The 13089-nt window shown below is 49.2% G+C and overlaps 1 protein-coding gene across 3 annotated transcripts in view; it reads right to left on the bottom strand.

The window, feature by feature from the left end:
* Positions 1-11147, bottom strand: part of BID (BH3 interacting domain death agonist) — a 33999-nt gene extending 22852 nt beyond the window's left edge. The window contains exon 1 of one of the 3 annotated variants that reach the window (XM_030542875.1): positions 10982-11147. The gene's annotated coding sequence lies outside the window, so the exon portion shown is untranslated. Of the gene's footprint in view, positions 1-7562; positions 7658-8242; positions 8322-10981 lie in introns of those variants that run through there. The other 2 variants (XM_030542898.1, XM_030542884.1) reach the window with 2 other exon arrangements.
* Positions 11148-13089: the final 1942 nt, after the last annotated feature.

The raw sequence follows: 13089 nt of genomic DNA, 5'->3' as shown, positions 1-13089 counted from the left end.
GTAGGGCCCAGAAAATGGATGTGAAACCCCAAAGCTCTGTGATCAGCTGTCCCACGTGGACTTGTTTCAGCAAAGGCAGCCCAGCTGGGAAGCACTAGACTATTGGCTACAGAGCCCAAAGGAATTTGTCATCAGAGGGTACAATATATCTCCCCAAAACCTTCAGTCCAAGATCTCTGGGACAGATTTACCTAAAATACATTTCCTCCCTTAAAAATTAGAGACGGAGTAGATGTGACACTAGACTGGGCAGCCCACTGGGTTGTGATACATGAGCAGTCCAGGTACTGTGAGAGTGAGTGCCCTAGGTAACTGTAGCGTGGGCAGTGTAAGGAACGGTCTATCGGTCTTCTTGTTCTGGGGGTCAGAAATACAGCACAAGGTGAAGCTTGCAGCCATTTATGCATCCACAGAATCAGATGCCCCTTAGCATCTCACCTGATGCTGGGTAAAGGCTTTGATTGTAGGTTCTGGGGTGAAGGGAAGCAGAGGGTCCTACAGGGGAAAATGATTTAAAACCATAATGAGAACGGACTGTTTTAGCGAGAGTGGAAACACTTGGTGTCTTACTGATACCTGTAGCTCTTCCTCCTGTTCACATAGGGTTGGATCCAGTGCCTACTGTAGTCAAAGGGCCTCTCCATTTACTTCAAATTGTGTTGGATCAGGCCTAGGGAGAGGAACTGGAGAGACCAGATGGACAATGAGTCCTGTTCCAGACTCAGCTAAGGCAGCTCTTACCACTGGGCTCAGGAACAGCTTCACACAAGTGCCAAAGGCCTACGCTCTTTTTAGTTCAAGGTGCCACAGACTAATCTAAGAAGAAAGAGGGAGACTCTCAGAGGAGCCCTGGAAAGTGGGGCAAAGAGGGGAGTTCACATACAGCATTGTAAAAATTTTGCTGTGCTGTTCAGCAAGCACCCCAGGAAGAGTGGAGGAAGCAATTTAGGCAAGCTCAGCAAGGCCTGTTCTTGGAGTAGGAAAAGCAACAGTGAGAACAGCAGCATCCCATATCACAATTTGCTGCAAGCAGCAGCATTTCCTCAACTCTAGCCCAAAGAAATATAATTTTCAGACACAAGATCCTACTGTACATTCACTGTATGACCCAATCTATGATTTATTTTTAACCCCCTCCTTCCCATAAAACCACTCTCTCTCATGTCATGTTCTTTCTCTAAACCGCAACTGAAAAATTTTTGGGGCAGTGACTTTCTCGCTACACTCTGAAGCAAATACATAGAATCACAGAATTGCAGGGCTGCAAAGGACCTTGAGGGGACATCTAGTTCAGCCCCCTGCACTGCAGCAGGACCAAGTAAACCTAGACCATCCCTGAAAGGTGTGTGTCTAACCCGTTCTTAGAAACCTTCAAAGATGAGGATTCCACAACCTCCCTTGACAGTCTATTTCAGTACTTCACTACCCTTATAGTTAGAAAGTTTTTCCTAATATCTAACCTAAAATCTCAGTTACTGAGGATTAAGCCCATTCCTTCTTGCCCTGCCTCCACTGGACACAGAGAACTGATCACCATCCTCTTCATAACAGCCCTTAACACAGTTGAAGACTCATCAGGTCCCTCCTCAGTCAAGACTAAACATGCCCATTTTTTAAACCTTTTCTCATAGGTCAGGTTTATTAACTTTTTATCGTTTTTCTTGTTCTCCTCTGGACCCCCTCCAAAGCGTAGCACCCAGTACTGGAGAAAGTACTCCAGCTGAGGTCTCACCAGTGTTGAATAGAGCACGACAATTACCTCTGGTGTCTTACATATGACACTCCTGTTAACAGACCCCAGAATATTAGCCTTTTTTGCATCTGCATCACATTGTTGATTCATATTCAATTTGTGATCCATTATAACATGCAGATCTCTCTCCTGCAGAACTACTGCCTAGCCAGTTGTTCCTTATTTTGTAACTGTGCATTTGATTTTCCTTCCTAAGTGTAGTATGTTACACTTGTCTTTACTGAATTTCTTCTTGTAGATTTCAGACCAATTCTCCAGTTTGTCAAGCTCATTTTGAATTCTAATCGTGCCCTCCAAAGTGCTTGCAATCTCTGCCAGTTTGGCATCATATGCAAGTTTGATAAGCATACTCTCCATTCCGTTATCCAAGACATGAATGAAGATACCCATGCAGGAACCCACTATGTCCCCCCAGTTTGACAGCAAACCATTGATAACTATTCTTTGAGTATGGTTTTTCAACCATTTTTGCATCCCCCACTTACAGTGATTTCATCTAGACAACATTTCCCTAGTTTGCTTAGGAGAATGTAATGTGGGACAGCAACAAAAGACGTGCTATATCTTGATTTTACTAAGTCTATAAGACAGCCCCCTTGTCAAAGAAGGATATTGGTTGGTATAGCATGCTTTGTTCTTGACTACTGGCTATTATTTGTAATCTTAGAGGCTTACAAATTGATTATTTAATAATTTATTCCAGTATCTTTACAGTTATCAAAGTTAGGTTGACTGGTCTGTAATTCTCCAGGTCCTCTTTATTCCCCTTTTTAAAGACAGGTACGGTATTTGTCCTTCTCTAGTTCTCTGGCATCTCACATGTCCTCCATGAGTTCTCAAAAATAATTGCTAACAATTCCAAGATTGCTTCAGCTTATTCCTTAAGTTCTCTAGAATGAATTTCATCAGGCCCTGATGACCTGAACACATCTAATTTGTCAAAATAGTATTTTAGTTGTTCTTTCCCTATTCTGGCTTTCATTCCTTCCCTGTTGTTGTTAATTGTGTTAATTATCTGGTCACAATTTACCTTTTTAGCAAAGACTGAAGCAAAATAGGCATTAAATACCTCAGCCTTCTTGATGTTGTCCTTTATTAGCTCTCCTTCCCCGCTAAGCAGAGGACTTCCAGTTTCCTTTGCCTTCTCTTGCTCATGCTTATGAATAAAATAAGTTACAGCTAGAATCAAATCTAAACCAAAACTCTAGAGCTGAACTTCCCCAAACTTAAAGGCGTCCAGTGTGAATTTTGCAGTTTAGGTCAAGCTCTAAAGATAGCTTCCTTCTAAGCAATATTAATACAGGCATGGCTCTGTGCAAGACTCAAAGGTCAGACTATCCCTGCCCCAAATCCCTTACAGCCTATCAGACAATTAAGGCACAGTCCATTGAGATAATCAGTGGGAGGTGCTATGCAAAGAAATCATCATCATCAAGTGCTGGATTTGTCAGCAATTTCAGATCTTTGTCTGAGGAAACACCTATTACATGGAAATGAACTGACTGCAAATGAGCTGTTTCTTCATAATTCATTTGAGAAAAGGAAGTCACCCATCAAGCTGACTCCCCACTGGGGGTTAGCTCACTCTGACAGCTAAGTGGGGAGAGTAGGAATCTCTCAGAACATTCCTGCAGAGTCCATGATCTCACACCTGTGACCTGCTATTCATGCAGACACTAGAGCAATTCTTGGGTTGACTGCATATACAAAGCGCTAATGGTTACGCTGTTACTCTTCCGCACAGGCACACACTACAGCACTGGTGGGCAACCTGTGGCCCATCAGGGTAATCTGCTGGTGGGCCGTGAGACAGTTTGTTTACATTGACTGTCCACAGGCATGCCCGTAGCTCCCAGTGGCCATGGTTCGCTGTTCCCAGCCAACGGGAGCTGCGGGAAGCGGTACGGGCTTCAGGGATGTGCTGGCCACCACTCTCATTGGCAAGGAATGGTGAACCACGGTCACTGGGAGCTACGGGGAGCCATGCCTGCAGGCAGTCAATGTAAACAAACAGTCTCGCAGCCCATTGGATTACCCTGACAGGCCGCAGGTTGCCCACCACTGCAGTACAACATAGCACCACGCACTCAGAGTGTCACATACAATTCTGTGACTTTAAAGTGCCATTCTGTCCAGGAAAGGTCTCTGAAAATGGTATTGTGTGGTTCCTGGCTCTGTGTCTTGCTGATTTCAGGTCAAATGTGCTCACTCTCTTAAAAAATATCTGAACTACCAGCCCTTCAAACTCATACTGAGATGTAAGAATCAAGCTGGGTTCATTTTCTTACACACTATCATCTGTTTACATAAAAGTAAACAATATGAGGGAACATGGGCACAGTTGGGTCTCAAATAACCATGCTTACTAAAAAGACACAAACATGCCAGGCCTAGCTACATACATTCACGCTGCTGCATGATGATTTCTGAAGGCTACTAAAACAGAACATGGTGAGCAACACTAGAAACCTCTCACACTATTTAAATGGATGCTACCCTATTCCTATGCACAACAGGCCTCATTGCCAGTAACAAAGTTTCTGAAGGCTTGGTGACACCTGTGCAGCCCTAGTTGCCTTCAGTGGGCTTGCTAAACTGTTTGGAACAGTTGTCCTGATGATGCTCAAGGAGGAATAGAAATCAATTCACCCTCTCAGTTGTGCTGTCTCCAGCTGGGATAACTCAAGTAAAAAGCAGGGGGAAAAAATCATTTTTATGGCTAAATACAACAGATTTATATTCACAGACAGGATCAATGGAGTGAGAAGGTGATGTTTTTATACAGTCACTTTTCAGTACAAGCCACACTTAAGTCCTAAACATGTGCGTGCTTTTAAGCTCAGCGCAGAGCTCAGCGTGTGGGAAACTGCGCATATGACAACATAAAACCTATCCTAAAGAGTTTGCAATCTGATGATGCAAACTGTACAGCACCTAGCAAAACGGAGCCCCATTCTGGGTTGGTCCCTAGGCATAATAAATATAACAACAACAACAGTAGACACGATGGAGCAAGTGATAGTTACAGGCAACAGGTGGGGGAAATAGGAGGCTGGGCAGACAATGGGCTACAAGAGGTCACGTAGATACTTAGTAATTATGGACACATCTTTTTATAAAATACATTCTCCCTGCCCCACCAGCAGCTCCTTTACATAAGCAGTAGACAGCTGGACAGAATATTATTTATTTTCCCATAAAAAACAACAAAAAACAAAAAAACTTTTTTTTGTTTTTTCCCTTGAAAGTTTTTTTTTCTTTTCTTCATTTTTTGATGAAAAATTGGCAGATGAAATTTTTGAAATATCGACTGCAGGAAACCAAAACATTTTCAACAAAGATGGACATCTTTTGCAAAAATTTGTGGTCAAAAGAAGTCATTTTGTTAAAAAACATTTTGATTGGTTCTACAGAGGTTACAGATGAGTCTGCTACAACCATTATATAGAGGACCTCATCCTAAAGCTCAAGCTGTAGGTTCTTGTACTTTGACTGTCCCAGGTTCAAAACCCACCATCAGCTCATGTAGGGACAGTTACATATACTCCATGTACACTCTAAAAAGCCTTTGTCTGGAAGAGTGCTTGCTCACTCAACTCCCTCTTGCTCCCACTGTCCTGCTGTCACCCTCCACCACACCAAGCATCTCTCCTCTCCAAACCCCATCCAGACACACCCAAATGTATTATTTAACATTGTAATTGCAGCATCGGTGTCTGTCTGCACGCTGCGCCTGGTGAGTAAAAAAAACAGCTGAACTTACAATCGATCAGGGCAGGCCAGACCCTGAAGGGAAAAAGAAGTGCCCTGATTTAATATGGTGATGCACTATGCAATCATTTAACTCCTGATATAGGGAAACCTAGTGAGAGCCAGCATAAGCTGCAAGCCCACAGACTGTCTGATTTTTATTCTTTTATTGGAGGTGGCATTCCTGGATTCCTCTGATGTGAACTTGAATGCAATCATGGCCATGGAAATCCAGAAACGGGAGCTTTGGCAGAAGCAGTCAACCACCAACCAGGAAGGAGTTTCCTAGTTTTGCTACAGGATTAATCTCTTCCTCCTCCCTCCATAAGGATCCTACCCAGAGAACACCAGAAGGAAGGCTAAGGGAAGCACTGTATAATTCTCACCAGGGCAGCAGCAAAGGGTCTTGCAGGGACAATCCCAGCAAAGCTGAACAGGAGAGGGGCAATCTGGCCATGGCAGAGGGGAGAAGAAAGAGGACAGTTTGACTGAGGCTCAAGAAAAGAGAGGAGAGGAAAAGATCAGAGAGAGGGGATGGGTAAGAGGCGAAGACTGGGAGCAGCAGGGAGGAGGAAGACTAGGGGAGAGTGGAGGAGAGCATTCATAGGTGGAGACAGATTTTCCAGAATGAAGGTAAGAGACTGGAAAACACAAAGTAAAGGAAAGAAAAATGACAAGCGCTGAGGAACAGTGAAAGAAAAAAATAGAGCAGAGAGAAAGAAGAAAATTAGAGGGAAAACAATCCCAAGAGAGAAAGATTTTCAACATGAGAGAGACAAGAAGGCAAAAGTCAGACGCAGAAACGGCTCCTTACAAAGAAGCTTTAACAATTTCAGGGAAAGAAAATGGAAGTGAAATGAAAAAGATTAGAAGAAAGAGGAGGAACCAAAGTTCCCACAGCTGCAATCAGATGGACATGGGCAGGCAAAACCAGGTGCTGAGCACCACTGATCTCAAAGGGAGCACAGTCACATTGATCCAACCACAGGATTGACTGGCAGAGGCTCCACGATCGACCAGTCGATTACAATCGCCAGGTTGGTGACCACCAACTTGTATATAATTATGGATTTATTTTGGCAGGGCCCTCCATAGCCTGAGGTCCCCGGGCTGCAGCCCCTAAAGCCCCTGCGTTAATCCAGCCCTGATCATGAGCCCACTCTTTTTTTTTAATTGACTAACTCACATTAACATTACTGTTTGTGAAACGTGCCATTGTGCCAGCCTGAAAGCATGGTGCCCTGCAATCAGAATGCGTCCCCTGAAAAATATCTTGTGCCAGCTACTCGGGACACAGGCTCATCATGGGTATGGAATGGGCTGGTACTTTCCAAGCTGTTACAACAGGCGGACACGGCACCCTTGCTAGTGAAGGATTCCCACAGGCTGGGCACTGACGATTGTACATTTTAAGGCCAGAGGAACTATTTTGATGATCACTTCGTCTGAGCTCCTGCCTAACTCGGGCCCTCCACAGAGCCTCACCCTGCCATGCTGCATCAAGCCACTGACTTGGGGCTGAGCTAGGGCCCCTCTCAGAGAAACAGCCGATGGGCGGTAACTCACAGCTCAGCCCCACGGTATCGCTCCAGCAGGATCACACCGCTCTGGGCTGGGGGTGGCAGCAGACTGGGACAGCAATAAATGCACGTTTGTTAGACCTGGCGCCTCGGTTTGGAGGCAGCTGGCACCGGGGCGAGCGAGGGCAATGAGTGGGGGCGGACGAGGCGCTGGGGGAAGATCTGATTGAAACCCACCTTCCCATATAGACTCCGGGCATCTCACTCCGGTGGGAGAGACCCGCCCGGCCCCATGGCGGGGGGGTTAGGCGCGAAGCCCAGCCAGGGGAAGGCGCCAGGGCACCGGGCCACTGCAGCCCCTGCGAGCCTGGATCGCTGCCTGCAGCCTGCAAGCCGGAGTCCCCGCCTCCCGGCGAGCCTCCCCGCCACTCGCACAAAGGGAGCCCCCGGTGGCTCCGGCCCGGCTCGGGTCCCGGGGGGGGGGTGCAGGCGGAGCTCCGGGGCCGGCTCCGGAACGAGGGCGCCCGGGGGATACTCACCGCGCGCCGCTCCAGGGCTCGGGCAACGCGCAGCCCCGCGCCGAGTCCGCGCCCAGCCCCGGCCTGCAGAGCTCTGCAGCCGCCGAGTGGGGGGAGCTTCCTCCGCTCTCCCTCCAAACCGCTTAAAGAGACAGCGGCCGCTTTGCGCTCCGGCGCCCCTGGCGCTGGGGGAGGGGAGCAGGACGCAGCCCGGGCTGGATCGCGGCTGGGGCTGCCAACTGCTCCCGACGGGGGCGCTGGGGGAGGAAATTAGGGCCAAGGCCCATAGCAGTGCGGGGGCTGGAGAGTCCCAAGCCGCTGTGTGCGGGAGGGGGCTATTCTCCGAGCACCCAGGGCCAGTTGCATGGCGTGCCGGGGGCAGAGCCGCGAGCAGGGAGTGCCAGGCAGCCCATCGCTGCGGCGTCGAGCCCGCAGGCAGGCCCACACCTCGGGTGGAGGCCTAGGCCCCGCTCACACGTTGCTGGGAGGGGGAAGGGATCCCCGCGAGCGAGTGGAGAAGGGACCCAGGTTCACGGCTGGCCGCTGTGGGGGAAGGGGGACGTTCCCAGGGCGGCCAGACCACGAACGCTTCCGGCGGGTGGGTGGCTGCCCGGGGCCGCAAGACCCGACTCCGCCGCGCACAGGTGAGCAAAGAGGAAGGAAGCCACGTCCCGCCTGCTGCTGTCTGCGGGGGAAATCACCTCGTGCACCCCAGGCGCGGGTCCCCGCCGCTAAAAGAGGAAGCGCTCCGCAAACAGCTCAGCAAGCAGGGGCTGAGCCGCTTCTGTCTAACCCCCCCCAGCGTGCAGGGCCGCGGCACGGGGTGGGGAGAGGTGAAATCAGACACACAGTTCCCGGCTGGCCCTGCCCAGCAGAGGGTCCCTGCTCTGATCCTAGCTGGGGTTTTTGGGGGGGTAACTAAGATTACATTGTGATTTGAAAATTGTTACCAGCCGTACCTATTCAATAATAATGAGGTCCCCTCACATGGCAAATAATGAGATTTTTTAAACCAATCAGCAGTGTTTTGAATAATAATAATGGAGGTGCTGGATTTTCTTTTCTTTGCTGTTTTTTGAGCCTTTAGGCTGCTTCTAGCTTTTCTTTGCCACAACATGGTCTAGATACCTCAAATAAAAGTGAAAACTAACATCTCATCTGATCAGTGCTGGACCAGGCTAGAAGGGCATTCCAGCTCCCCCCGTACTTCTGGCAAAGGAGAGGGCCCAGACCCAGCAGCTGCCACCTACAGTCCAAGCCATGCCCAAGACACCAGGGTGCATGGCCTTAGGCCTGGTGACACAATGTCCACACGGAGGGCTGGGGCTGGGGAGCCTGTGTCAGAGTGTCGGTGCTGTGGAATGGGAGGGCAGGCTCTGGCACTTCCCCAAGCGCTCTGCAGGAGGAGGTACCATGCAGCACCAGGTCTTTGCACAGAGAGCAGGGTGCTCAGGGTCCACAGGGTACCTCCCCCTGTGCTCTCAGGGCTGTGGCCTGCCCTGGTAGGCTTGGCACATCTCAGCTGAGGGAGAATTAGTGTGCAGCCCCCTGCACCCCTGCAGAAAGCCCCAGTGGCTGCCCTGCCTGGGACAAGGGGTTCAGGGAAGTACTAGGGCCTTCCATCCCAGCCCGCAGCACTTGGACTGCGGCAGGTACTCCCCTGTTGGAGAGGGACATGGGCACCCTTCTCTGTTTCCTTCGGGGGGGGGGGAGGGTGTCCTTGGCTGCATGGCTGTCTGCACTTTTGTCTCAGGCATGGCCGGGGAGGTGGCAGCTGCTGGATCTCTGCTCAGAGCCAGCCAAGTAGTGGTGGTGGCAGGGCCGGCGCTACCATTTAGGCAGCCTAGGCAATTGCCTAGAGCGCCAGAATAATTGGTGGGCGCCGTTTTGCCATAGGGGGCGGCAGGCAGCTCCAGTGGAGCTGCCGCAATGGTGCCTGCGGACGCGCGGCTCCGGTGGACCGCCTGAAGGCATGACTGCGGCAGCTCCACCGGAGCCACGGGACCAGCGCATGGGGCGGCAAAATTGCCGTGCGCCTAGGGCGCTCAAACTCCTAGTGCCAGTCCTGGGTGGTGGTGATAGAATCTTGGCCCCCCCTTTGTTGTGCCTTCTCCCTCACTCATCTGTGATCAATGCTACTGACATTGCCTTTGTTCCCACAAGGAACTGGAGGGCGGGGGGGTTGCAGTAGGAAGGAAAGGAGCCCTTTACTCTTCCATAGGCTGAAGGGTCTCAGCTGGAGTATAGTGACATGCCCCCCCCCCTTTGCTGCACCTGAGCAAGTAGATCCAAACAGGTGTCAACAAAAGGACTCAAGGCCTGCCCCACTCATTTGATTCCAGCTGCTGGGGCTTTAAGAAATACACCATTTCCAGAGTTGGCAACCTTCACATGCCATGGCCATTTTCCTTCCTTTGTGTCTATCTCTCCCTGTCCAAAGTATCCTACATCGTTATACAGAATGTAAGAGACAGTAGTACATTTTATCCATGGAAGTTATTTTTTTTTGGGACCACCTTACAGAAATCTATAGGATGATTAAAAAAAACCTATAGAAAGATCATTTTTCATTAAATTCCTATAGGTTTTTAGACTAAGTTCTACAGAAAAGTGGTTTTCAAACTTTTCCGTACTGGGGACCCTCACCTCGCCATATGGAAGGACAAAGTTGGCTGCAACCCTAGGTTGAGAATCCCTGCTCTAAAGCTGTATTAATTTCATTCCTGTTACATTCCATAGGATTTTTCCATAAGGGTGTGAGTATAGGGAACTCTCCCCCTTCCTCAATTTTGAGGCATTCCTCACTGGAAACGGGGTTTAAGGGGGGTGGAGTTTTCCTGCTCTTGTGGCAGGCGTGAGGTCCCCTGCTTTAATGCTGATGGAGAGCCCTTTGAGGTCTCCTACCTTGAAAGATGTCTTGCGAAGCAGCACCCTTTAAGGAATAAGTCTGCCCTCTCCTGTATATGGGACCTAGAGATGCAGTTACCTAAGCCATCAACTACACACAGCATTCATTGCAAGAACTGTTAACAAAACAAACTGTGTGTGTGATAGATGTCACAGAGAGAGTTTTCCATTAACACACAGTTCCCCTTTCATGCTTGCTATGGTTATTCCCCTAGTAAGTTAAGGGTGTTTGGAGAAATTGTGGTTCTGGAAAGTGGTTAGAAAACCCAAGATATTTGGCTTTCCCACTTACAGTAGCTGTGAACTAGATAGATCCATGCCCTCACTGAAAAACCCACTGCAGCCCTCCTTTCATGGCCACACAGGCCCCATGCCATAAAACAGCCTTCACCAATCATGGCCTCACACACCATTGACTGTATCAGGTCACATCCCCACACATCAGTCCCTACATAGGACCTTACCTCTCCCCTGCCCCCCCAACCCGCTTCCTTCACAGTGATTTTGTTATAAACCCCTCTCTATACCTTTACCTGAGCCACTGCAGAACTCAAAGCACTTGGAAAGGATCCACTTCTCTCTCTTTCGGCTTTGACTTTCACCTTCTGGAAAAGGGGCCAGAAGAATGGGTGGGGTGAATAAATAAGGCTGCCTGTGGGGGATAAGACAGCAGCATGTTGCAAAACATATACGCTACAAAATATTTCCTCTTCCTGGTGTGCTCTTTCATGTAAATGGAAAGTGAAAGCAAAAACCACTGCCACCCCAGATTTGGGTCTCCTGTCTTTTCCTGGAGGTCTCTTCCCTATCTTACAACCTCCAGGTGCACATAGCCAACCTGCTGTAGATACAGGGAGTGTAAGCCTTCCTCTACCTAGAGGTCCTTTCCAGGCCAGGAATACAGTATTTGTTTCCTGAAGTGGAAAAATCGGAATCCTTGTCAGGCTCGTCTTAATATTTGTATTCTAGTAGCACCTGGAGGCCCCAACTGAGCTCAGAGCCCCATTGTGCTATGTGCTGTACCCTACCACAGTTACAATCTACACAGACAAGACGGGGGGCGGGGGGGGGGAGTAAATATCTCCATTTTACAAACTCAGTGGCACAGGAAGGTGAAGTGACTTGCCCAAGGTCACAGAGCAGGTCACTTGCAAAGCTGGAATTCAATTTAGATCTCTTAACCCCCAATCCAGTGCCTTAACCAGAGACCATCTTTCCTCTCTATCCAGCCTCCTTTTGAGCAACAGGAGAGAGGCCCCCTACATGCCAAATGCAGCCTCTTTGGCTGAGACCAGAGAAATCTCTCCCAGGGCAACTGTAGCTGCCTCCACAGTGGGGTAAACACCAGAGCCAGTCAGGACAGACATTTGTTGTCAGAGCATTTGACAACAGCTGACAAGGATCTATCACAGGGGTGGCCAACGTGCACCTGAGAAGGAGCCAGAATTTACCTATGTACATTGCCAAAGAGCCACAGTAATACGTCAGCTCCCCCTAGGGTGACCGGATAGAAAGTTTGAAAAATCACAGAAGGTAGGGGAGGGGATAAGAGGCACCTACATAAGAAAAAGCCCCAAATATCAGGACTGTCCCTATAAAATTGGGACATCTGGTCATCCTAGCTCCCCCCCACCTGCCAACAGCCCTGCAGATCAGTGCCTCCCCCTCCTTCCCCATGCCTCCTGTGGGATGCAGGAGGCTCTGGGGGGAGGGGGAGGGGGAGGAGCGAGGGCGTGGCAGGCTCAGGGAAGGGGGCAGGAAGGAGCAGGGGCCTTAGGGGAAGGGGTTAAGTAGGGGCAGGGCCTCTAGCAGAGTCAGGGTTTGAGCACACTGGAAAGTTGGCACCTATAGCTCCAGCCCCAGAGTTGGTGCCTATACAAGGAGCTGCATATTAACTTCTGAAGAGCCACAGGCAGCTCTGGAGCCACAGGTTGGTCACCCCTGATCTATCATCTCTCTATATTAAAAAGGACTGAGCTGTTTCCCCTCTGCCACCTGGAGGACAGAAATAATGGCATCCCCAAACAGTCTGTGGAGAAGGAGCTGTCAAACAATGAATAATCTAGTCAGCAGGAAGCTAGTGTGTCACATCAGCCCCTCCCAGCCTCATCGGCATAGCAGAGCACCTTGTATTTCCCAAAACATGGTTTATTTACTTACTGTAAAAAAGAATAGATGTTTGCAAGAAGCTTTACTTTCAACATTGAGGATTTCCCGATCTGGGATTCTCCCAACACCCTGTAAATTTCCTGCTGGGTGAACAAAGCAATGAGGAGGTCTGGTGACTTGCTTAGTCATATTCTCAGTTAGTGGTGTCAATGGGATTAGCAGCCAAGTTTCTTAGTGCTCCCAGCCCCTTTGCTCCTACCCTGTATCACATGGGCTCATTCATTAAGGGAACATGACCTACCAGTTGGGGCCAAAGCCTGTTCTTTTAGACCAGGTATAACTCAGACTGGAAGGCTCTCCCCACTGAAGGCAAACAGATTAGTCTCTGAATCCTTCCAATCTGTTGCAGACATTGCTCCACAGCTGCAGATACTGTAGCTAATCAGCCCTGAAGATGCACACAGCAAGGAGTCTGGGAGTGGACCATGCATTGGTATTAACTAATGGAATGTGTACTGCATATGGTATAGAG

The sequence above is a fragment of the Gopherus evgoodei genome, chromosome 1 (genome assembly GCF_007399415.2).
Source record: "Gopherus evgoodei ecotype Sinaloan lineage chromosome 1, rGopEvg1_v1.p, whole genome shotgun sequence".
Classification (NCBI taxonomy): Eukaryota; Metazoa; Chordata; order Testudines; family Testudinidae; genus Gopherus; species Gopherus evgoodei.
This window is presented reverse-complemented; position numbering and strand designations above follow the sequence as displayed.